Source organism: Alosa alosa, chromosome 14, assembly GCF_017589495.1.
Source record: "Alosa alosa isolate M-15738 ecotype Scorff River chromosome 14, AALO_Geno_1.1, whole genome shotgun sequence".
In the NCBI taxonomy this organism is placed as follows: Eukaryota; Metazoa; Chordata; class Actinopteri; order Clupeiformes; family Clupeidae; genus Alosa; species Alosa alosa.
The window spans coordinates 31,105,265-31,131,118 of NC_063202.1; the positions used below are offsets into that span (position 1 = coordinate 31,105,265).

General features: G+C 46.5%; 1 long non-coding RNA gene and 1 other non-coding gene across 2 annotated transcripts in view; one reads left to right on the top strand and one right to left on the bottom strand.

The window, feature by feature from the left end:
* The window catches only part of LOC125307426, a 22,705-nt gene extending 4,437 nt beyond the window's left edge, over nucleotides 1-18,268 (bottom strand). The window contains exons 1-2 of the long non-coding RNA XR_007195716.1: nucleotides 17,558-18,268; nucleotides 8,259-8,376 (exon numbers count right to left, since the gene is read on the bottom strand). This is a non-coding gene — a long non-coding RNA (uncharacterized LOC125307426). The remainder of the gene's footprint in view (nucleotides 1-8,258; nucleotides 8,377-17,557) is intronic.
* A 4,400-nt stretch (nucleotides 18,269-22,668) lies between these two features.
* Nucleotides 22,669-22,833, top strand: LOC125307723. The gene has a single exon (XR_007195761.1). It is a non-coding gene; the product is annotated as a U1 spliceosomal RNA (small nuclear RNA).
* The last annotated feature ends 3,021 nt before the right edge of the window (nucleotides 22,834-25,854 follow it).

Below are 25,854 nucleotides of genomic sequence, written 5' to 3' on the forward strand. Positions count from 1 at the left end.
CATGACACATCACTTGGAGGAGTCAGTTTTTTAAGTCTGTTTCCTGGGTCTGATACTCGGAGCTTTATGGTGGTAATCTTCAAAAACACTGTACTCTTTTTCTCTACTCTCTCTTTTCTTAATATCCCTTCACATGGTCTGCTTGTCCCTTTGAGGCCCAAAGCCAGCTAATCTTCCACCCTCCCCCCTCCTCCTTCTCCAACGCCACAAATAAGCTTCTATCTCTCAGGCGTCTGCCAGTCCCCCGACCCCTCCACCAGAACCAGTCTACAGCACTACAGAGGGAGAGAGAGAGAGAGAGAGAGAGAGAGAGAGGGAGGGAGAGAGAGAGAGGGAGGGAGGGAAAGAAGTAAAAAAAAAGATGGAGAGAGAAAGGCGGCTCTTCACACAAGTTACAGCTGCACATTATTAAAAACTCCAAAGCCCTCTTTAAATAAAAATAAAATGAAAATAAAACTTTGCTTAACTTAACAGAGTTCATCCACTAGTGGAAGCTGTCATTTTCCAACTCCCATGTGAAAACAGCTTTCGCGGGCACGTCTCCAAGAGGCTTAGACCAAAGGCATATATATCCATACACATCCAGATGGCAAAGCAATCAGGAAGGCAGACCAACATGAAAATGTCCCATTTTTATAACCCTCCATCCCCCCGCCCCACCAACCAGTCACCATACATGTCCCATGAGTGGACTCAGATTTAAGGCTAGAGAGCTGTGTGTGTGTGTGTGTGTGTGTGTGTGTGTGTGTGTGCGTGCACGTGCGTGTGTGTGCGTGTGCTGTAAATCTGTGTGTGTACGTCCGCACCACCACTGCCACAGAGGAGACCCCCCCCCCCACACACACACACACACACACACACACACACACACACAGAACAACCATTTAAATAGTTCTTCCAAAAAGACTTCCAAAAGAAGTGATGTGCTTCTACTCGACTAACTCCACAAGTGCTTCACAATATGAAGAGTAATTGTTTGGAAATGGATAATCAGACAGAGAAGTTGTTTCCTTGGTTAATCAGGGAAGAAATAAATTGAAGCTGAATTGGCTTTAAAAAAGCCTACCTTCATCAAGTCAGACCTTAAATTGATGTTGCAAGAGGCAAGTTTTTTCGGTTCAGTCCTCTATCAAATGGGTGGGATGAAGCATTCATTTTCAGTGCATACACACAACGCACTTTGCCCTGTGTTTTGTCACCAACAATAACTACCCACCCCGTGTTGGCTGGAGAGTACCCATCAAACACACATCAGTGAACTACAGAGCAAACAAGAGCATGCAGGTGTGTCTCTGTTTTGCAGAGCACTCCTCCAATTCAAAGACTAAATGAGTATGGTGACTGAATTAAGTCGATTATAAATACACTCACACTAATGTTTGTGTTAGATCTTTCAGTGCATCATCCTGGCAGTAAACTCAAGCATCCTGGCATGGGTATCTCCCTAGTCCCCAGTGAGGAGTAAACTGCTCTTTAGATTTATTTAGCTGTTGGATCAGCTGAGTAAACTGAGCAGTGCCGACATTGTGCAAGCATTTACCGCGTACGTCAGCTCTCTGACCTACATAGCCAAAACCTGGTATTACTTGGATACCTAGTAAAAGCCCAGGACTGTGCAAGACAGGAAAAAAGACCCAAGAACTGAATTTAAGGTTCGCAGCTAGGGTTTTATCACAGAATGTTTACACATAACAAGAGGAAATGAATATACACACGCACACACACACATATACACATCACATGCACACACCTATTCACACACACAACAATGATTTCATATGCCTTCAGGAGCACAGGCAAAGCCTTTAGTGATTCAGAGCACATGAGGTGGACAATGATGATAATAGGTAGAGTCAGAGAAAATAGCCGATCAAAGCGGACCAGAGATCACAGCCCAAACCTGCATATGGACACAAAGGCGGCATTGAGAGCCCAGGAGAAAGGAGGGTACATACTTATCTGTGCCTCCGTGACAAGGGCCAGGGCTCTGTCTGTCTGTCTGTCTGTCTGTCTCTCTCCCCTGCGTGTGCGTCCGGCCCGCAGGGCGGTGAGCGGGGTGCGTTTGACGGGAGCTTTGAATGCTGAATGGAGTTACTCAGGCAGACTTGCCTGGGATCTCCTAGTCGATAAAATCCTGCGGCAGCGAACTTTGAACTCCTCTCTACCTGTGTGTGTGTGCATATGCGTGCACGCATGTGTGTGTGTGTGTGTGTGTGTGTGTGTGTGTGTATGACTGAAACAGAGCCAGAGACTGAAAGCCAACTCCTCCCCTTTCCCCTTCGCTTTTAGTGTAGCATGCCTTGGCAGGTTGGAGTCCAAGGAAAAGGATCAAAGCTTTGCACACTCTCTTTCACAGTGCGCCTCACTCCTTCCCTCTCTCTTTCTCTCTCTCTTTACTTTTGCTATCTTCTTCCCCTGCTTCTTCCAACTCTTTCCTCAGCGTGCGAGGCTGTTTATCGTGTTTTTAGTTCGCCTCCTGAGGGAGTGCTCTGCTGCTGCTGCTGCTGACTTGGCCCTGACTGACATGAATCCTCAAGAACCTTCTTGGTAAACACACTCCCTCCACCTTCCTTCCTTCCATCCAGCCAGAGAAAAGCACTGATTTCAGCTCTTTAGCCCCCACAGCCCTCTCTCTCTCTCTCTCTCTCTCTCTCTCTCTCTCTTTATTTTCCCCTTCCTTTATCTTTCTCTCTCTTTTTCTATTTCTTACCTTTTTTTTCTCCCCTTCTGACAGTCTTTCTTGGACCTGTATTGAATGTCCTCTATCCTCTTATGTGATGACAGGCGTGGGGGACACAGACAAATGAACAGAGAGGTGTGGGTAGGCTAGGGTAAGGTGGGGTGGGGTGGGGAGGGGGATGTGTAGGAGTCAGGGGTGGGGCCTGGGGGGGCGGGTGTTACCTTTCAGGACTAAATCACTGCATGACAAAAGACGGGACAGGGGGAATGCAGCGACTATCCACTGGCTGAGATCATTAACAGGGACTGTGTGCACTTGAGTCTGTGTGTGTGTGTGTGTGTGTGTGTGTGTGTGTGTGTGTGTGTGTGTGTGTGTGTGTGTGTGTGTGTGTGTGTGTGTGTGTGTGTGTGTGTGTGTGTGTGTGTGTGTGTGTGTGTGTGTGTGTGTGTGTGTCTGTGTGTGTGTGTGTGTGTGTGTGTGTGTGTGTGTGTGTGTGTGTGTGTGTGTGTGTGTGTGTGTGTGTGTGTGGCTGTTTTTAAATGTAGCTCTCTCCAACAAAAGCCCCATTTTCTGTGCCAGTGCAGGGTATTCTTGGCTGCGTGCATACCTGTCCATAACAGTGACCAGAGCGACCGACTGATGAGTTAACACCTCTGGCTGCTGTCTCGTTACAGGGTCAAAGTTCACGCTGTTGCCTCTGAGCGTTAAACCCAGATAGCAACACTGGATAGGGGAGTGGGGTGGGGTGGGACGGGGTGGTGGGGGGTGCGGGAGGTTCCCTTCTGGGCCCTTGGGAATGAGACAGCCTACTTCCACTGAGAGAGTGGGAGGGGGAGGGATTGGGTTTCTTGTCACCTGTTCCTTTTCCCTCTGTGCCGTCCCACGCTGAGCTGGTGCAGATTTATCCCCCCCGTCTGCACACACACACACACACACACACACACACACACGTACGCGCACACACTCGGTCCGTGCTAGATTTACAATTTTAATTGGCTTTTGGAGGGCTTTACCGATCACCAGGGGCGCCGTACTCCGTGACAGAAAAAAAAGGAAAAACAAACAGATTGTGACCTACAATGTGACATGGGTCAGCAGTAAGGTAACAGTGGGTAAACACAGTAATCTTCTCTCTCTCTCTCTCTCTCTGTGTGTGTGTGTGTGTGTGTGCGTGTGTGTGCGCTGCGACACAGGCTGGTGGATCACACGGGGCCTGTCGGACCAGCAGGAAACACGACTGCTGGACCTGCGCAGCCCAGTTACCGGGGGGACGGGTCACCATGGTGACGAGATCTAAGAATGGTCGCCAGGTTGATTTAGCATGCGGCACCGTGGCGAGCACAAGGAGTAGCGCCACGTGGACGGCAGAGTCACTGGCCGAGGATGAGTGAGCGCCAGAATGATGAGTGACCACTCAGGGACGGAGGCATGAGGGCGGAAAGTGACGCACGGCTAATGCAGAGCGACAACTTGTTTAGTTTTGACAGGCGTTTTAAGCAGCGCAGGAAAGGTGGGTCCAGTGGTGAGCGAGAGCGCTAAGCCCTGCCAACCCCAACGTCTTTCATACTCCAGATGGGCTATTTGAGCCGAGCCGAGCAGAGCTCCCTCCATTTCCCAGCAGTGTCCAGGAAAAAAAGAGCTACCTAATGGCCAGGCTTTGAGTGCTCGTGGATATGAGTACACCATCTGCCCTCTGGACGCAGTAGCCTACGCGGCACAGCGATGCCAAGAAGACCTGCAAATATATGCAGCTAAATGAAAAACAGCTTTTACTAAATTCAGGATGATCTGACATTCTAGCATAGGTCATAACACGTCTAAGAAATCTGTAATAAAATGTCACCCAACCCATGACTAATTGCATTAAAAATAGAGTATCTACCTACATCTTATGATGTGCTCATGTCTGGTAAGCATCCAAAAGAATATTTAATTATCACATACTAATGTAGCCTACAGCAGCAGTGAGCGAAATGTAAAACAGACAGGTTTAATGGAACGGATTTCAAGTGAAGAAGGGCTTCAGGTTTCAGAGTGGTCACACAAAGTAACCAAGTTAGAATGCGGCACATGGATGCTCTGGCCTGAAACAGAAGCTATCTTAAACACTGCTCCTCCAGAACTAATTAGGCCTATCACTTTCATCAGCGCGTCTCCTGTTTAACATGCTGCTCTGGTCCTGCTCTCAGGGTCAGGGGCTATCAGAGGTGAACACCACTGCTGCCAGAACTCATAGCAGATCTGGCCCCAACGACCACCTGTCTGTCCCAGCACCCTCCACACAATCAGCGCCTGTAACAGCAACTCCAGCTGCCTGCTACTGTGTGTGTGTGTGTGTGTGTGTGTGTGTGTGTGTGTGTGTGTGTGTGTGTGAGGGGGTTTTGGGGGGGTTTCACACTCTCTCCACCTGCATCACCATGGGGTCAAGGGCTACATGTATGACAACAGGACAGAATGTGTCCCTATTAGCTCACTCTGGTGCCTCCCAATAGAACGACACTTTCCATTTGTATTGAGCCCTGCAGGCTGACGGCCCATCGGCCTATTATTCAACACAATGTCCTATGCAAGGCCAAAGGAGCCAGGCTAGTGTCTGACTAAGACTGACCACTCATCCCACACTGCTCTCTGTTTTTAAGTAGCTTTGTGGACAAATGTACTTCCATACACCCTGCATGGCATCCTTTGTCTACCGGTAAGTGATTCGGGTAATATAACCAGTCTACCCTGTTACCCAGTGAATGTGCAAAGTCAGTTTGAGCACATATACATTTTAGCTTTATTAAAAACAATTACAAAATATTTAGGAAAACGATATGATTAACTATTTTTTCTCCTTTTTAAATGACAGATGTAGTAATTGATTAGCAGGTCTATTTATCACCTCTGTGTTGCTATCCTCTCTGACCCAGTGCTCTCTACACATCAGTGAGTTATAGAGGCAAGCAGATATCTTGTTTATCAAGGTGAGCCGACATGTTGTTTTAAAACACCACAGGGAGGCACTTTAAAACTTTTAAAAGACGCATTTTGACAGTCCATTCACCCCTTAAGAGACTGCGGATCGGAGGTACAGACTTGTGAAAGGCCGCTTACATAAACAAGGACTTTTCTACTTAAAGGTCAATACAGTTTTTGAGAAAACAACTGACAGAAAAGATTTTTCAACACACAGATTGTGCAAGCAAACGATTACCATCGGGTCACTGATACAGATTACAGATACACAAACAGAGGCATTACGCAAATATATATTGAATACTTACAAACCCTTTTACCTACAGATCTTTGTTCTCCCAGAAATAATCAATTGCAACATCTCTGTATAGTATAGCAAATTCCTTGCACAACACTCATGCATCCATAGCAACAGTTAGTGCTCATCCTCCACCATTTCCATCCACACAGCACATATGAGTACAACACAGCACATGGTGCACCACATTACTGGTCAGTTAGGCTACTCCTTCACCCAAAGAAATTTGTTTATGAACAATGACACACATAAATGGTTGATTATTTAAAATTGGCTACCACACCTACAACAGAACAACAGAAAGGAATATTGTTGACACTGCAAATTTGCATGACAAATCAATGAAATCAAATCAAATGCAGGACAGTAATGAAATGAAAATTATATTTAATTTGCAGCTACAACATCTATGTCTGGTGCAAAAATGAGAACCTACATACTACATAGTTACATAAAATGTACATGAATTGTGGATATATGGTGTTTTTTCTCAGATACACTAAAGTATGAATAACACAGTTATAGCACAAAAAAACTAAGCAAAGTTACCAAAACTAAAATGAGTCGGGTAAAGCTCTCAGTTTTAACTTCCTTGCAATTGATCTAAGCTGTACTCCAGGCCACTGGATTCCAAGTGCAGTCTGTAAGCCCTGCAATGATAAAGTACTGCTGCAGAAAAGGGAAACCGGGAGGATGGGAAAAAAGTTCATCTGAGGCCAACTCAGTGAGGAGTGCGGGAGAGCTTCTGTTGGGGATGTGGCTGAACAGGAGGGTTCAGGAGGTGATAAAAGCACAGGAAGAGTGCATTCAACTCAAGCACCCAGTCCAGATTGGAGAACAATTTGCCAGCCAACTCGAACACTCTCCTACCCTCATATACCCCCTCTCCTTCTCCCAATCCCACCCCTCCTCCTCCAAATCCTCACCTTCAAGCACAGCTAAGAGCTATGGGGACACTTGTCTCAAGAAGCACGGCTGGGTAAAATACAGCAATCTGTAGCCCCAAGAAGCCTCCTCGGTAGACAAAAGATTGTTTTTTTTATTATTATTCTCCTTCACAGCTCTTCAGTGCATTGTGATTTGCTGCACAGATTATTCAGAAGAAGGCCTCAGCACCACTCCTCCTTATCTAGAACAGCTCTCAGAGGTGATGCGCAGCCTTGGGACACGCTTCCAAGTCCTCAATTCTTCTATTCACACCATAAAAAAGCAATCAGTTGCCTCTAGCACGGAGGAATATCCCCAAGCCCACCAACCTGTGGTGTAGTGGAGAAGAGGGGATCAGAGCAAGCTGGCCCTAAAGAACGTCTGGTAGGGGACACAGATGTCGCTTGGTGGCAGATATGGTTAAAAGGACTGTGGAAGGGTTTAACTTTGTTTTGACATTTGGTAGAGTTCCTCTGAACACAAGATTTCAACTTTTGTGCAAAGTCACACTGTCGCCCTGGGTGTGTGTGGTCAGCAGCTCTCCCCTCTCTCTCTCTCTCTCTTCCTCTCTCTATCTATCTCACACACACACACACACACACACACACACACACACACACACACACACACACAAACGAATCTCTGTGGGAGAGCCAATCAGCCAGCTGACACGTGGGTCAGGGGTGTGGGGTCGGTGGCTGGAGGCTGGGAGGTTGGCACTGTAATAGCATTGGCGGCCCCTGCGGAGCCGGGGGCCAGAGGCCCACACTGACCTGCCTCGCCTGGCCCTTCTGGCCTCACACCCTGCACTGCCTTCCTGACCCCTGGCCCCTGTCCCGGGTCACTGCAGTCCACACTTTCCCTGCTGCCCCAGGCCATCTCTCAGCCATACTGGAGCCAAGGGGTGCCAAGTGCCAGGTAAACAATAGCCCTCACACAGGGTTAAGTTTGATTAACAGCAGTTTGATAAATAACTGCCAGATAACTACAGAGTCTGTGTCTAATAAAGCAGGGGTTCAATAGGCAACAGCATTGACATTTACCACTTCTATATTAATGTAGCATAACATTCATGGTAGATCTGGTTGACAGCTGAGTACCCGATAACATATTTTCCTTTCGAATTACAAGCATACCTAACAGTGTAGGTATGTGATAAGAAGAGTGTTGGCTTCCAGGCAGATGTTTTCATTTTCTAGCAGTGAGATTTTCCCAGTCTGTAATTTAGTCTTTAGCACACTTAACCACTAGTATTACTGTTAATGCTACTCCTCTGTAGCACTCAGCTGCACCTAATGGTCCATACTAACATGTTTACAAAAGGTACTACTGTGATATCATAGCAATCTGAATGATAAGAAAAAAGCAAACAAAACATGTGGAACCATGTCTTACCAGGACGCCTCCTGAAAGTCAGCAGATGAAGAGAAGGTGGGAGGGCAGGGAAATAGTAATTTGTTTGGATCACGGCTGAAGGTGGAAGGTCAGTGATAAGCCTCTCTGTCCTCTAAACCTGCAATGGGAAAGAGAAACACACACAGAGGGAACATTCAGTGTGAGATCAGTGAAGGACATGGAGAAGTACCGTGGTTACTATGGAGCTGAGGTGACATTTGGAGCAGTGTTGCAAGTCTCAAAAGCCATGCAGAGTTTTTCAGCCACCAGCCACCTCTGCACTGGTCACCTACTGGTCTGCTGACACGGGCTTCCACCAGCAGAGCCGACACAGCGGCCCATTCCGTTTGTCCATCTTGATTTATCTCATATTATGGAAGCTGGTACTTAAGGTCAGTGCTGCTCTGGACCGCACCAGTCTGAAACAGGCCCTTGTTTGTTGCAGGGTTTTTTACTTTCTTTGAGGTTTAATCCCCTTGCGTCTGCCCACCCCCCCGCACACACACAAACATCCACCACCAGCCTTGCTCTGTGTGTGCTCAGATAGCTACCACAAATGGACTCTGGGAGCAAAGCAAAGCTGCCTGAGCATAGCAGCCATTTTTAAAGCACACAACATAGTTTTGGTGGGGGCCCCTCCACAGCACCCATAAAAAAGTCAGATCTCATGCAAATGTCATGCCCCTGTCTGTGTTGGTGCAACGCAGCCCCAAACAACAAAAAACAAACCCTAAACAGCCTTTAACGGCTCTGGAAAATTCCATCCTTGCTCCCCAACTCCCCCCAACCACCACCGCCACCTCCAGAGTGAGACCAGGGGAGCATGAGGATATTTCCCAGCAGACACCCACATTAACGGGAACGCCTGACCACAGGGCTGCGGGGGGTGCTGGGGGGCTTTTGTTGTCCTCCCCCATCCCTCAGCTCTTAATTGTTGTGCTGACACCCCTGTTTGTGTCCAAATGGCTGAGGCGTTTTGTGATTACAGGGGCAGAGTGGGCTGTAATGGAATGGCCAGGAGACCTGGGGGAGAGCAGGCCTTCTGGGGGGGGAGGGGCTGTGAGAGAGAGGACACTCCGTCTATCTCCCTGGGGACGCATCCTTTAGGAATGTGCCGCTCCGCATACTCATGCATGTGTGTGTGTGTGTGTGTGTGTGTGTGTGTGTCTGTATGTGTGTGTGTGTGTGTGTGTGTGTGCGTGTGTTTGCTGTATCTGTGTGTATTTGTGTGTGTGTGTGTGTGTGTATTGATGGGCAGAGTGAACTTTGCCTATTTAGATTAGAAATCTTTCCAAATGGCCTCGTCATTGATGAGAAAGTCAACCTGTCAATGAGCCAGTTTCAACCTTCCATTACATCAGTCCATCACCTGTCCAGCTATCATCTCTGTCTCTCTCTCCCTCTCTCTCTCTCTCTCTCCACTCCTTGATGCTCAGTAGCAGCCACAGACACAAAAAGCTCTCTCTCCCTCAGGTGTTTACACGGCTGCTCTGCCAGGCATAACAGCGCTATATGCCCGAGCACGCTCTCCGTCTTAGCAACCACACAACGGAATACGTTAGAGAAAAAAGAGGTCATGTAAACATGACTTATAATCAGATAAGCAACATACTGGCCCTGAATGAGGTTGGGAAACAACGGGTGGGGGTGGGGGTGGAGAGGGGATAGTATATTACTCCAGACCAGAGAGCTGTTGTCAACTCACTGCTCGTCTCAGCAGAAAAATGGTTAATGTGTGTCGGGAAATGAATCAGAAAAAGGGAACAGTAGATCGCTGGAAAGGCATCGGTCCCCACAACCCACAACCCCAATTTGGACATGCACACACACACACACACACACATACACACACACACACACACACACACACACACACACACACACACGCTTGAATGCGCACTGCAAAACAACAAACAATAGACATAGCCATGGAGCAGAATAACCACATCATTAGATAATGGTGTTCTTCTTTCAGGAGTGACTGCAGGGTTAATAACATAACTGTGTTCCTTTCTGCACCATTAACTTACATCTTTCCATCTTCTTCCCTCATAATTCAATTCCAAATAAAACACGAGAACAAAACTAAGATTAGAATCTGATCGGTGCTAATGCGACTCATGACAGTATTTGACTCTCTCTCCCTCTTTCTCTACACACACACACACACACACACACACACACACACACACACACACACACACACAGAGAGAGAGAGAGAGAGAGACTGTTGTTATCTGTCAAGTGTGCACTTACAATGCACAGAAGAACTGGAAGTGATTCAGAAGGTCTTGACATTCATCACAAGTGATGTTGGCATGCTTGTATCGCTCTGTTATGGACTTCTCACATTGTACCCCTGTGTGTGTGTGTGTGTGTGTGTGTGTGTGGTCAGGGACAGCACCAGGCTCAGAGTGCTAAGTAAGCACACACCCGGGAGGTCCAGTGGCGAGGCAGGTGTTACGACTGAGGAATGCCTGACAGGTGGCACTGTGGTCAGGCGGTTTGAGATAGTGAGAGTGTGTTTACTTCGGCAGTCACACTCACACAAAACTTAAACGTCAATTAGTGGGGCGTCTCTGTCTATATCTACCATGTTGCCCCAAAACTACTAATACTACAAAACTATTCCTAGTGAATATGTTTATGTAACAGCTGTTTTCTTTCCTTCATTACATTTTTTGAGATCAAATTATATTAAGCAATTCGTGCAGCAGGAATAATAGCCGGCTACATCTCCGTTTGCCTAGCAACCTCAGAATCCTATTTTGAGGGCTCTGACTCTTTTGCGTAACGCCCAGGTGATGCTCCTAGGTCCTTTTTTGGTCATTCCACTGTCAATGGACCTCATGTAGAGTTTCAGTGAGACAAGAGCGAACACCACTACACCCAGACTACTCTAATATCTCCTACATAAAATGGACCTGCTTTCTCTGTCTCTCACTTTGTCTGTCTGTCTGTTGTCCTTTTGTGTTGTGCTGTGTTGTTTATCCGCACTCCCACTCCCAGCCTACACTCACTCTCTACATGCCCTCCTTTGGTTCTCAAAATGCAATTCCATCAGCTTCTAATGGCTAAATTAGATCAGCGCCCAGTAGCCATTAGTGCTTCCATTTAAGGAGATCTATGCGGTCATAACGGCTACTTAGAGTTAATTAGGCTGCCTTTCTCCGTGTTGCCACCGGCCATAATGCGGCAAGATGGAGAGATTATTGAGTTTTATCACTCTTTTACCACGAGTTCCCCTCTCTCCACGTCCGTGTAGGCCACGAGAGAGGCAATAAAGCTGTGTCCTGAGAGCCGCTCTGGACAGATAAGCGCAGATGACAAAGACCATTGATTTTTCTTGCTGGATAAAACAAAGAGGGACTGTCTCAATGAATTGATCTGATTTTTGCACCTCCTTCATAGAATAATCTCAGGTATAACCAGGGTAATTGCGTGTGTTTCCCTGTTCAGACGACTGATATGTCATAAAGGGAAAACATGGGTGAACTTGTCTTAATTTATTGTAGCTGATAATTGGATTTGATTAAAATGATGCCAAAACATAACATAGTTACAAGTATCTTGGCTTTTTGAAATCCTGAGTAGCAGTGCTGTGCGTCAGAATCCCAGCCCAGGCCTTATCTACTAAACATGAGGAGTGTCTCGGCACAAAGAGAATTTCAGAAACTGAAGGCACTCCGCTCCTCCCTCTCCTTCTTCCAGTGATGACATGACTGACAAAGAAGGCAGCAGACAGAGACGGCAGACACAGACACAGACACAGACACAGACACAGATGGGGTAGAGCGAGAGGCAGACGTTCCCCTCAGATCTCCAGTCCTCCACCCACCGCTCACCCCAGGCACTGATTCCTCAGCAGTGGGCAAAATGAGGCCTGAATAATGCATGGACGCAGATTAATAGTGCTGCATGTTTGCGCCACAGTACCACACAACATCCACAACGTGCGCTACACACTTACACACACACACACACACACACACACACACACACACACACACACACACACACACACCACACCTCCACGTACCCACACACACACACACACACACACACACCTACACGTACCCACACACACACACACACACACACACACACACACACACACATTTCACACAGTCCGCTTGTTCTGCCATTTATAGTTTCTCGAGTTCAGACGCTGTCTGCTGATTCCCTTTGAGGTGCGTTACAGAGGAGGCTTCTATTTCAGAGCTCTGCTGACCCCCACAGTCCTCCAAAACACAGCAGTTTTGATGTGCGCTGTGAATGACGAAGGCATGTTGCTGGAACGTTCAGGAACATTCTCTGGATTAAGCACGGAAGCTGTCAAGGAAAGGGATGAAACAAAGCAGTGAAGAGGCCAACGGAGCTGGGGCTGAGAGGATGAGGTGAGAGTAACACAAATCTCCTGCTTTAATCCACATCATTCCCTGGCAACTCCCGCATCCGCAGAGTCAAACCCAGCCACTTCCTTAATACCCCTGGCATGTAAACACTCATAAAGCCATCATTCCCCCCAGAACTACTGAGCTTTAAAACAGTGGTCGCACCCGTGCAGAGAGCAGCTGCTCTTCACAACATTATGGCATATTCGATTTCCTCTCCCTCTCACGACCCTTCTTTGCTCCCCTTATTTCCCTCTCTCTCAGCTTGTCACCGTGGCCTTAGTCAGCAACATGTCTGCTGGTTTGTCACCACGACCCGAGTCTACCTGTCAAGCAATCAGTGGGACAGATGGTAGGAAGAAACCACGCCTCAGATCAGAGAGGCTTTGAGTAAAGGGGTCAACCATTTCACATAAACCAGAGTGGGCAGTGGAGACCATACATTATTAAAGAGAGAGAGAAAAAGTGTGTGTGTGTGTGTGTGAGAGAGAGAGAGAGAGAGAGAGAGAGAAAGAGAGGAAGAGAGCATGTGCAAATCTTTTATGTGTATTTGTGTCTCTAACTGTCAGCATCCAAAGTGCTGGATTACTAAACTATACAGCGAGCAGTCCTCCCAGGCTGAGACATTATTTAACACAGCCATATACAGTAAGCACAAAGTAGCAATAATAGCTAATAGGCAGCTCCTCAGGAAACCAAAGGGCCTTTTTCTCAGCCATGATGGTTCAATCCCAATTCCTTCTAAAGTTCCACCAAGGGAAACATCTCTCCATGCCCCACGAGTCTCCTCCTGAGAAGACCATCTTCATTCCTCATCTGCTAGTCGATGACGAGGAAAATGAAGCAAGCTAAGTATAGGTGCGTCTCCCTAGAAGTGATGAATAATCCTGTCTAATGCTGCTGTTCTGATGTATTAAAGGAATGTGGCTTTGAAAGATAACACTGCAAGCCTGTACAGGGTTTCGGGGGGGTGAATGCACCATGTTTGGAGCATTAGAGACGGTACCTAGAGCAGTTCAGCGCTCCCATCCCCCCTGCTCACTCAATGCATACATATCAACTCAACACAAAAGGTTGTCACACCTCTCAGAGACAAAAGCCTTGACCTTAGCCACTGGTCTCTCTAGACTCTGGTCCACGGTGCAGCTCCACCACTGGTCATACCACAGTAGCCCCACCCCCAACCTGCCCCTGCCATTCCACCCTGCTCCTGTTTAAACTCAAGAGGAGGACAAGGGGTCATGAGAAAAGAAGAAAGCCGACGAGAGGTCATACTGGACAGGCTAACACATTCTCATTTTCTCCGTGGCTTGTTGGGTGGATGTGGCTTGAATAGGTTGATGGACATAGTTAGAATCAGCCTTTTTTATCTCCACTGTTTGTCCAGCGTTTTGCTGGTTCTTCACACAGATGCGAGACAGCGTGAGCGATTTGATGAGGCATTTGCTTGTTTGTGCCCCTGTGCAATTATGTGCTGTTGTGCCGTACGGAAATCTACTCAAACTCAGTGAGCAGTGGCGAGCACTCCGGGAAGTATTTTGTGTCAAGTGCACACAATGTTGCATCAATGTTAAATGAAAGTCAGAGTGAACGCGTTGTACCGACAAGATTTCTGGTCTAGCTTGATGTCACTTTCTTGTACCGTGAGGGAACAAAAGCGGTTAGGGCCTAAATATTTCATGCTAAAGTTTATCTAAATATTTAATCCAAAGCACTGTTTCCCCATTTTTCATCTCGGCCATGGCCCATCGCAGCCCAACGCCAGTGCATCACATGCCAACACCAACAACCCAGCTGTCTAATGAAATAATTGCACATGTAACAACAGCGACATGCACTTTAAGTGTGGCCTTTAAATCACGCAGACTGCTGTATAAAGCCACTATAAAAGTGTGATCCTCCGTCAGCGAGTTTGAGTCACGCCTGTAACTGCCCATCCCAGGTCTCCAGCTCTCTGTAAATCACAGCAAATGGCTGGAGCGAGGAGTAATCACCGAACTGGACAAACAAAACAGCGAGCCATCATCAATCAACAGCACTTGGCCTGGCTCTTTATGTAATTAGTTGTTCTCACACGTCACTCCCACTCTTCATACATCCATCCGAGCACACACTCCCTATTTATTTGCACACAGTGCTTTTTATTAAGCACAAAAATAGGATTCAGTTCTGGAGGGAAGATTCACTGGTGTACAGTGAGTGGATGGAAGCTGCCTGCTTGCGTTCTTGACCCCTCCGTTGGTGCGGAGATCCACGCAGAGCTGAGCCAGGATCACGTGTGTGTGTGTGTGTGTGTGTGTGTGTGTGTGTGTACGTGTGTGTGTGTGTGTGTGTGTGTGTGTGTGCGGGGCCCAAACACTGAAGTCACAGATGCATGTGGGCGGAAAGTTGGTCCAGCAACTCGCCGCATATTGATTTCCATCTTCCAGCATGGCGTTGCGTAACGCCTCTGACAGCTTCAAACCACTTCAGCCCCTTAAACGCTCCGCTGTGTGGGAAATTACGCTTTTCCAATACACAGAAATAAGCAGGATTTTCCCCCCCAATTCTTGTTTTATTATTAATACCCGCGATGACTCCGCGTGACCTGGCCAGTTGCTCAGCAGGGCTGTGGAGGCGGTGACGTTGCATGGCTCATCTCTACACATAAGGCCAGTGATGATATTAGCAGTAGGGGCCCTGTGGCCAGCCTTTCCATTAGAGTCCCACAGCAGTGCGCAGGCTCATTCAGGTAAACAGGTTCTTTATTTCTCATTGTGTGTGTCCTCCTAATCACACACACGACTCCGTCAGAGGGGAACGCATGGAGAATCCATTAGAATTAAGAGTCTGCACACCCCGAGGCTGGTGGAGTATGTGTGTGTTTGTGTGTGTGTGTGTTTTGTGTGTGTGTGTGTGTGTGTGTGTGTGTGTGTGCATGTGTGTGTGGAAGGCTGGGCGTCTTTCAGAAGCATCCACGAGTGTAACGAAGAGATTTCACCCGTGAAGAGAATAGTGGTTCAGTGTAACAGTTCATTCACATTAACGTGAGACAGTATAGATGACTTTGGGCCAGCAGGCAAAGTGAAACTGAGAGCAAGACAAGGAGGCAGCGGCAGAGATGTCGCAAAATGTAAGAGGGGAAGCAGACAGAAACAGGTTGGAATCCAGAACCTCTCCCCCTTTCTCTTTCTCCCTCTTTCTTTCTCTCTCCCCTCTCTCTCTCTCTCCCCCTCTCCACATCTTTCCTCTTTCTCTGTCCAAATCTCTTTTTCTCCCTCTGATTAGGGGAAGGCCATCTGTCGCTCAGTCTGCCTTGTGTGTGTGTGTGTGTGTGTGTGTGTGTGTGTGTGTGTGTGTGTGTGTGTGTGCTCAGGTCAGGGGGCCAGAGAGCTGCAACCTGGTCATCGTTGGCCATGAGCGCATGTGCACACACACACACACACACACACACACACACACAAACAGGAGTTTAAGACTCTTACCCAAGGTTTAATTAACTCTGAAAGGGCCTAACCACTTAAGCAAAAGTTCACCGGGGCCTCCCGTACTGTGCTGTATATTGATATATATATATATATATATATATATATATATATAAAAAAAAAAATATATATATATATATATATTACTGTCTGTTTTGGGGATGAGCTGCAGCAGCTGTGGCTTACTACTGTGTATGTGAACGTTCATCTAAGCAGATTTCTCTCCCTTCCTTAAGGCCCTCTTAAACAAAACTATGTCACACTAATCAACCTCAGCATCCACAGGGGGCAGAGCTCCCTATATGGCCATGGTCATCGTTTTCAAACTCCCCCACGCCCTCTCTCTTCCTCTTGCTCTTCCTCTCCTCCCTCTGCTCGTACATCATTCTGCCTTGCACAGGGGTTACCTGGGAAATGAGTTACAGGGGGAGAGCTGTGTCCCGTGGTGTTTAATATGTAAATATCTCTGGCTGCCCGCCGCACCTGAGGGTGTAAATATTAACCTTTGTGGCTACTCCCAGATGCACCTGCAACAGTGAGGCAGTAAAATGGAGTTAGAAGAGAATGGATCAAATTTCACCAAGTAAAAGCATCAAATAAGGGCGCAACGGGAAGCAGGGAGGTGTGATAATGGCCAAAAGAAATGGACACAGCAACAAGGGCTGCTATGGAGACTTGTCTGATACAACAACACACACACCACACACACACACACACACACACACACACACACACACGCACACACACACACACACACACACACACACACACACACACACACACACACACACTGTGTGACGTTAAATGCCAGCTTTGACTTCAACTTTGAGGTGTGTGAGATTGCTAAGGATGCACCGGAGCCCAGGCGTGGGAGCAGGAGCAGAGAGAGAGACCCGCGTTTGGAGCCCAGCGAGGAACAGCTGCTCCAGGGACAACGGGGGGAGCCCTACATTATGTGCTTCAGCGGAAAAGAATGCAGTTTAATTAGCAGTAACCTTTCCAGAGCCCCCAGAGCTCAGTCACATGCGCCCTCCAGTACACGCACACGCACACCGACAAACACGCATCGGATCCTGAAACCAAAAAAAGCTGCCCGTTTTGAGTAACTGAAATTCCCTCTTCACATGACATCTGCCCACTGTTTTGTTTCAAGGACACATGCAGAAATATTACAGCTTTAAAGCAGCTCAGGGGCTCACTCCAACTGTGCTGCCAATCTGTTCTCGGTACGGACATTCCCAGAAACCATGCCAGTGGCTCCATGAAGAGTACGCTCACACTCACGCTCAAGTCCTCCTGTGAAATCTTACCCAGTGATTCCCTTCTGCAAAGCAATAATAGCTACAGTGCACTTAGAACACATTTTCTATCATTTGTTTATAGACACCAGTCTGGTACTTTTGAAAGTTGTATTAGGAGGAGTAAAAGTATATTGCCTCACCTCTCATGTAGTTAGTTGGTGTCTTGTTTTCTCCAGTTGCAATCTAGAGTTTTCTCCCCACAGTTCAGTGGAGAAATCTTGTTTGTTTTTGGCAGGAATCAAAAATCAGAAAAATATCCTTTGGTAAAGAGGTAAAGACTTTAAATGTTTGTGTTTTTGGTTTGGAGTTGTTGTCATCCACTTGGCTCGTTCACTTGGAAGGCTCACAGCCAGGTGTGCACGCTCCAGGTGCAGCTCAGCAGCACGCGAGAGATCAGCTCTGGCACGATGAGAAAACTCCGTCGGAAAAATCACTGCGCAGGTCTAATCTCATTGTCAAGCGTGTGCAGGAAGCCGATCAAGCTCGAACAGAAAAACACACACACGTACACACACATTCACACACTCAGTAGCAAGCTGAAAGAAGGGCTTCCACAGAGCACAGATCTCCGATCCCAAGCTCAAGCGCTGTGGACAGATTCCCCCCACAACTCCTGTCAGGAGTGAGCACTCCCACACACCACGCACAGCAACTCTCCAGCGTCACCAGCGCGGGTGCTCACACACAGATGCACGCATGGCTCACGAGAGAGAGAGGAAAGGGAGAATTGTCCTGGTTTATGCTTTCCAGCGCAGTCTTGCTGTGGCTGTTTACCTCTCTCTCTCTCTCTCTCACTCTCTCTCACTCTCTCTCGGTGTTTCTCTCTTGGTCCTGCTCCCAGACTTGGCTACTGTGTCTCGGCATGCTCTGTTCCCAGCTGCCGTGGGGGGGATAGACTGCCACAGCAGTGGTGGCCCCTCCCCCCACGCCGCCCAGCCCACCCTGAGCAGAGCCCACCCCCTCTCTCACAGCCAGTGGCAGAGCGGTTTGGTATTCACAACTCCTCCCTCAGCCCCTCCCCCAGCCCACCTCTCCTCTCTGGCTCTGCCTAACTTGCTACTAGACACTAGAGTGACCAGAGACACTAACAAACACTAACACCAGGTGGAAAACACACACCGCAACACATGCACAAACTGTGATGAAAGCACAGCCAATATTTGGTGTTTGTGTGTGTGCTAACATCTAAGTGTGTGTGTGCGTGTGTGTGTGTGTTAGTTCATATGGTGTGTGTATGTGTGTGTACAGATGGGGTTAGCTCTGTGTAATTCACGAGGTGACAGGGGATGCTCTGACTCACTGTGACGTGGCTCTAAACATGCACATCTAGTTGAGTTTCACCCAGAGAGTCAGACACAATAGGCACACGAATAAAGGCGCCTGACATTTTGTCATTAATTTGTGTGAGTGTATGCATCCATGCATATGTAATTGACGCCACTGGAGGAAGAAAACATCAAAAGGACTGAGCACACAAAATAAACAGAAATAATCGCCCCCCTCGTGGGATATGGCATAAAGGATCCGGCTATATAATGGCACTGATCAAAAACATGAAATTCTGGGGTCCGTGGTAAACAAGCGGTGCAGAATCACGAAACAAATTCCTCCTTTCATCTGACGGAGGAGCCTTTCAAATCGGGGGGGGGGGGTTGTATTGTCCTCATTGTTAACTTGAGCTAGAGGGATATTCATTGCTTTTGCCTTGAACCTCGATATCGACATCCAGGGTCCCTACTTACTGCCGTGGGGAATGGAAGAATGGGATGTGTGCAGAGAGATAAAGTCACAGTTCTGTCCCTGTGTATCTGTATCTGTCCACACCTGTGTCTTTCTCACTCTGCGCCTCATTTACTACACCAGATCAACACAGGGTGCATGATCATCTCAGAGAGGAAAAGCTGGGATGCTTCACATATTCACAGTCTTGTCTCTCCATACTCTCTCCTTTTCTCTCTCTCTCTCTCTCTCTCTCTATTTTTATTTATTTTTTATTTATTTTTGTGTGTTGGGGCTTCTGCTTTTTAAATACTTTGTTCATTATTGATTGATTGAAGTTTTGTGCTGTTTGTGCTTTTTTGTGCATTGCAATAAAGTACAATTTAAAATCAAATCTCTCTCTTTCTCTCTCTCTCTCTATACATGAGCTCTCCCTGTCTTTCCCTTTGTACATGTACCCTTCTCTGTCTAGTGTAAAGCGAGGGGTGGAGGAGGAGGAGGAGGAGGAAGGTGAGGGAGTGATTCTGGCCCATATGGGGCTGTCAGGGTGGCATCTGGCAGGGCAGGCTCAGAGGACAGGGCTGCAGGGCGAGGTAAAGAGTTAGCCAACACATGCTGACAGGGGAAGAGAAGAGGCGCTGGCGTTTGTCCCCAACCAGCCAAAGCATGACTATTCTGTTTCTGCCTCTCGCTGACACACATACACACACACACACACATCAAACAGGGCCACACACAGAAATGTAACATCGTCCCAACTGAGCCCTTGGTTCACTTTTACAGGTTTTTCTCTGGGAGCAGTCAGAAGACATTACTAACAGCAGGGCGCTCACAGACGTGGGCGATCCGGTTAAAGCACTTCATGCTCCAAAAAACCCGAGGCGCGGGGCCGAGGTCACACAACCCAGCAGCCAGCACTGAGCCACCTGCAGCTCACCTACCCCCTTTTACACACCCTCCAATAAACACACACACACACACACCCATCCATCTCTCACTGAGCCGTGAAAGTGGGCAGTTTGTTGACAGCTGTTTGCTCGGATGGGGGGCTATTGATTGTGCCTCCAGGGACTGACCGTGTCCCTCGGGTCCTCATTTTGCAGCATGTGTCACAGCTCTGTTCACACACAGCTCACAGGTCGCAGCTTCACAAAACTCTCTCTATTTCCAGCTCCTTGGACTGGAAATGTGGGATTTGGTTTGGGGTGCCCCTCTCTCTGTTCTCTCATTCAAACACGCACACACACTTTTGCACACACTCTTTCACAGGCATGCTTTCGAGTTCCAGACGATCACTGAATATTTGATGAGCCCCGCATGGTGTGCACTGTCTGTTAATGGTTATCCTTAACATACGACCCCCAGATCAAAAGGCTGGGGCCTATGGCCCAGACGCTCTTATCAATAATTGAAAACCACAAGTCCAACATTACAAACCTCTACAATCCTTTGACAAGATACAAACAAAGAGCCAAGGGTCTGAATACAATCACTGAAAATATATTTTAACCATATTTATTGTCAATGATGTTCAATCAAAAATAAAAGTATTGAATCTACGTATCATTCAATGTGTTAGATATGGAGTACAAAATACAGACCGAAGCTCCGCTTGACGGAAAAGTCATTTAAAGTGGAGAATAGTTTAATTACACACATGTCTAAGATGATAGAGCTTTGACCGGCAACAATTACAGAGCTCACTTTCCTTCAGGAGTCTGGTAATGTTGGATGCTCTCTCCAGCAGTCACAAAGAACTGCACCAATCCTCTTTGACTTTAACCCAATCTGACTGATCTAAACATGGGATCCTGAGTCGGGGGGAAATACACTTGTGAGATATCAGAGACAGGGCAATGTTGTACTTGTCAGACGTCTATGTGTGTGTGTGTGTGTGTGTGTGTGTGTGCGTGTGTGTGGAGAGGGCATAGGAGACAAATAAAGCAGCTCCATGAGTGTGTGTTGTGTGCTTGACATATGCATGAAGCAGGTGTGGAAGATAAACCTTTTAGCCATAGCATGCCAGACGAACCTTAACAACCCTCGAGCCTCATGTAAAATCTCGCTGGCAAGATTGGAAGCCCTTAATAGGGCCATGGTACAGGAAGGACTGGACTCCGCACACAATGCCCTGCTGTGATACACAAACCGTGTCCTCAATAAAAGGCAGAACAGGACACAATGTTACTGTAGCGCTGTGCAGAGAATGGCAGATTAGTCAGGGCACCTCTACAGATGCCTCCACACAGAGGACGGCATTGCACACTTCCACAATGGGATTAGCTCACAGGGGGCATAACCCACAGAAGGGGGCTGAGATCGTTTTTAATCTTGCCACCTGCAAGGTTCATAGTAAGTGCACATCCGGTACATAAAATACCAATATACAGCACTGAAGATTTGTATTGTTATATACCGGTAAGTATGTAAATACTACAAACAAATCAATTAATAAATAGTCAATGCCAAACAGTCTACCCTACTAGTCTACCCTTCCTCTCCCCTTGGACCAATGCGTGTAGCAGATCCTGACCTAAAAAAACTAGGAACAAAAGGAACATAGCATCGGAATTAAATTTAAAATTTCATTTCATTTAAATGAAAAATCAACTCAGAGCAGCAATATCTCCTTTGCCCAGTCCATTATCTGCATGAGTTTGGCTGCTATCCTGGAGATACAATCGTTCCATTTGATTAGCATTTATTCATTTATCAGATACTTTTATTCAAAACAATTACACATGTCAATTATATTACAAAGACCATTCTCCCTAGAGCAATTGCCTTGCTCAAGATCACAACAATGGAAGCTTGGAATGGAACCCACACGTTTTCAGGCTACTGCATGCTAGCCCAGTTCCTTAGCCACTGCGCTACTACCCCATTGAGCATCTGATTTAGAGAATTAGAGGGCAGGTATACTTCAACTCTTCGACTCTAAGCCAACATGCGCATTTGTGTCTCCAAAGTACACTAGTTTTGCTGTTACTGACACTCAGGGCACTCTCAATCACTCAAAATGCAAGAGATGGAGGCAAGGGGGCGCTGTGGCGCAGCAGGCTACAGCGCCCGTACCATATACGGGTCCGAGTGCCCACGGGGACCCGGGTTCAAATCCGACCTGCAGTCATTTCCCGATCCCACCCCATCTCTCTCTCTCCCGCTTGCTTCCTGTCACTCTCCACTGTCCTGTCCAAATAAAAAAAAAAAAAAAAAAAAAGAGATGGAGGCAACGTGACCAGCTACCATTCATTTTCAGAGTTGGCGTGTTACAGCAACAAGAGGCAAGTGATTGTTATGCCACCAGCTAGGCGAGGCCAAAATAAACAGGAGGTGTATTTTATGCAAATGCTAAGCGATGCGACATGGTGACTGTCAATTCAAGTGAAGGGCACATACGAAAAAATCAAGATGGCGGAGCTAACTCATACAGCAATATTTTGACAAATATGTTCGGGATGATAAATAAGCACTATTAAAACTACAAAACTCGGGTTCTGTAACCAAAAACTATATCTGATGATATACTGATTTACTTACCTGGCAGGGGTGATGTAATGATCAAGAAGGTTGTTTGCCCAGGGCGAGGCTCGGCCATTGCACGTCCGGTCGTGCTGACCCCTGCGAATTCCTCAAATGTGGGAATCTCCACTGCACAATTTCTGGTAGTGGGGGACTGCGTTCGCGCTCTCCCCTGAAAAATTTGGGCAGCCGTGGCCCACTGGTTAGCACTCTGGACTTGTAACCGAAGGGTTGCCGGTTTGAGCCCCGACCAGTGGGCCGCGGCTGAAGTGCCCTTGAGCAAGGCACCTAACCCCTCACTGCTCCCCGAGCGCTGCCATTGTAGCAGGCAGCTCACTGCACCGGGATTAGTGTGTGCTTCACCTTGCTGTGTGTTCACTGTGTGCTGTTTGTGTTTCACTAATTCACCGATTGGGTTAAATGCAGAGACCAAATTTCCCTCATGGGATCAAAAAAGTATATATACTTAGTAGATAGTATATTTGGATAGTTTTTTCCAGAGAGACATGAGTCTGAGGGCCAGATGTACTAATGGCTCTAAAGAGGTGGATTTTTTAGCCTCCCCACTTCAGGCGTTTTGTCTCATTGGAAGTTGTTGTTTTTATATGCGTGATGAAAAATCATTGAATCTGAGGCATGGGCGTGTTTCAACAAACAGGCTTATTTTTGTTTTTGTCCTCTGGGGGGGGGGGGGGGGGGGGCAATGATGTAAAAGTGCAAACTGCCTGTCGCGGGAGCTGGCTAATTGCGTTATTCGTGTCATGCATTTGCATTCATGGGAGGATCCAGGGGAAAGTGGGAGTTTAGCGTAAAAAGCACACGTCTGTTCTGCGCCTAAATACTTCCGCCTTGTAAAAGCAGGTGTTAATCCAAATTGCAGTTCAATGCGTCAATAAGAGAACATTTCAATTGACAACAGAATCGCTATTTAGAGCAGTTTTGTAAGTATTTGTTCTATCAAAAGCAACCTTAACTGTTGTTGGCCTTTCGAATGTCTTACTTTCACTTTCACGTCATTCACTTAAACTTTCCGACTGGCTAGATTTGACCAATTTTCCATAGCCTACGTGCACAAGTAGTTTGAGTAAAACTACTGATCTTCATTATCTCCCTGCTTGTTGCCATCTTGTCTCATGTATGGTATTATTTCATGATCGCTACGTTTCATTCTTTTTAAAATTGTCATCAGTTAACTTCATTCAACTGAAAAGTATTTCTTTTAAAATATTAATTGCTTAAAAATACTGCTAATTGTATGCTGTTTAACAAATGTATAAATTGTGCACTGTCGCTTTAAGACAGTCGCTTTAATCAGAGAGGAGACACAGCACTCAAAAAACCCTCCATAGAAATGCATGGGCTTAGTTTGTAACGCCAATATGGCAGTTGTCTACGCATATCACACCCCTCCCGCGGCAAAACGTTGACATGTGAATACATTGAGCCAATAATGTGGTGTGTTGTGAAGACATCGGGCCAATCATGTGTTGTGATCTCGCTGAAGCAAGATTGCAGTAGATTGGTGTCGTGAAGCCTTGCGCACACGCATTTATGCCGAGATGGAGGCCCGATGAGTGCCCAAAAAGCGTTGCCATATGGCCGCCGAGTGGAGGGACTTGCCTAAAAGGACTTTGCTTTAATTCACGTTTATTTCTCAATGATCTTCTGCCTGCTCTGCTATGGCTAGTGCTGTACCTACGGCTGGGCCCTCTAACAGTTTTTAAACGGTCAGTAGTGGGAACTACTGTTGCCTTCATGATTTCCTTTTAAAAGTTTCTTATAAGGAGATATCAATTATCAACAATGACAAGCCAGCTGGAACCTGCGGCTCTCTCTCCCTCTCGTGAGTGCAGACGCGTTCCCAATTAAATGGATTGCATAATGTTCACGTTAGATCTGCTGCAAAGGAGATAACTAAGAGTTAACTTAGTTTAAAATGATGTTATCTCTATTTAACATGATGTTTTGACATTGACATTGTAAACGTTCTCTAAGGAGAGTGAAAAGCAGTTTGCAGTAAAGCTAATCAACTCGTCTCTATAAGAGAACCTTTCAAAGACAACAGAATTGCTATTTAGAGCACCAGTTTTGTAAGTCTTTGCACAAGTAGTTTGAGTAGAATTACTGATCTTCATTATCTCCCTGCTTGTTGACATCTTATCATGTATGGTATTATTTTATGATAGCTAAACGTTTGATTCTTTTTAATGTTGTCATCAGTTAACTTCATTCAACTGCGCTTGTATGTGGGCGCTGCCATTCCGTTGTGGACGTTCGTAAATTGCGTTTATGGGCGGAGAAAGGCAGAGAAAGGCGCAGTTTACAATAAGGATTTAACGATTGATAAATACGACGGAAACTTGGGTCTGACAGTGTTCGCAATCTGCGGTTTGTCCATGACGCTGATAACGCTACGTTCGCAAATGTACGTACATCTGGCTCTAAGACCTTTAAGTCAAGCACCATTTATGCCATCTGTTTGAGTCCTACTACACTTGCAAGAGGACATCCTGGGCTTTCTGGTGATGTCACAATTATATGTGTGTGTAGCATTTTTCTAATTTTGTGCCGACAAGAGAGGTAATTGATTCTTTTTTTGCAGATTTTATGTTTCTTTTGCTAATAATCAACTTGTTTCTGAATATGAAAAAATTAACTTCAATTTAGAGAGATTTCAGTAATGGCCAGTCATTTTAACACTTTCAGAAGATAACTTTTATTCATTGTCCTATTCATACTTTGCAGTCACGTGATTTCCATGGATACCTGGCGGGCAAGAAACGCTAACAAAATGGTGACGAACAGTGGCCAGCCAGGGGAATTGAATTGCAGCCTTGCAGATTTCCAATACTACAATCAATTAACTATTTAGACCATATGTCACCAAATGTTAAAAATTGATATCAAGAAAAGATTAACATAATGTTACTCGGAACGTGTGATCCATAACATTACACAGCACCCGCTGATGTTTTCATTGCTTTGAAGCTGGCAAAGTCTCATACCAGAGAATCCGTCACCTTACACCGCACAAAAAATGAAAGCCTACAAAAGTACAGATAGCTATCTTTTTTCAAGAGTGGATGGGTAATAACGCTGTCGTATGGGAGGTGAAAAACAGGAATATCTTCATAAAAGGTGAGTGTTACTAGTTAGTTAGCTAACGTTACCCGTTTGCTAATGTTTGCATGTTTGT